The sequence below is a fragment of the Triticum aestivum genome, chromosome 4A (genome assembly GCF_018294505.1).
Source record: "Triticum aestivum cultivar Chinese Spring chromosome 4A, IWGSC CS RefSeq v2.1, whole genome shotgun sequence".
Classification (NCBI taxonomy): domain Eukaryota; kingdom Viridiplantae; phylum Streptophyta; class Magnoliopsida; order Poales; family Poaceae; genus Triticum; species Triticum aestivum.
Window position 1 is genome coordinate 427,106,148 of NC_057803.1, and position 688 is coordinate 427,106,835.

Here is a 688-nt window from a genome sequence, read left to right on the forward strand (position 1 = left end):
TTGTTGGGTTTTGTCGTCGTGTTGCTTTTGTCTTCGTCATGCATCTCATATCATGTCATCATGTGCATCGCTTTTGCATACGTGTTCATCTCATGCATCCGAGCATTTTCCCCGTTGTCCTCTTTGCATTTCGGCACTCCTATGTCCTCCGGTGTCTCCTTTTACCTCTTTTCGTGTGCGGGTGTTAAATGTTCTCGGATTCAACCGAGACTTGCCAAGCAGCCTTGGTATACTACCGGTAGACCGCCTGTCAAGTTTCGTGCCATTTGGACTTCGTTTGATACTCCAACGGTTAACCGAGGAACCATAAAGGCCCCGTATGTGTTGCAGCCCAACACCTCTCCAAAGTGGCCCAAAACCCAGCTAAACCCCCTCCATCCTCTCGGTCGTTCGATCACGATCGCGTGGCCAAAAACCGCACCTCATTTCGAGTCTCCTAGCTCCTTCTATGTATAAATAGGTGCCTCCCCCCAAAAATCCCGGATCAAACCCTAGTCTCCCCCTTCCTCCGCGCGCCGGACACGTCCGCCTGGCGCCGAATGCGTCCGCACCGCCGCCCGGACCAACCAGGAACCGCCACGTGGGCAGCCCGCACCCACATCGCCACCAGCCCGCCCGCTCCACGCGCTCCCCGCCGCCCGCGCGCCGCCGCGCCGCCATCGCCGGCTCTGCCCCGCCGCCGCACTGC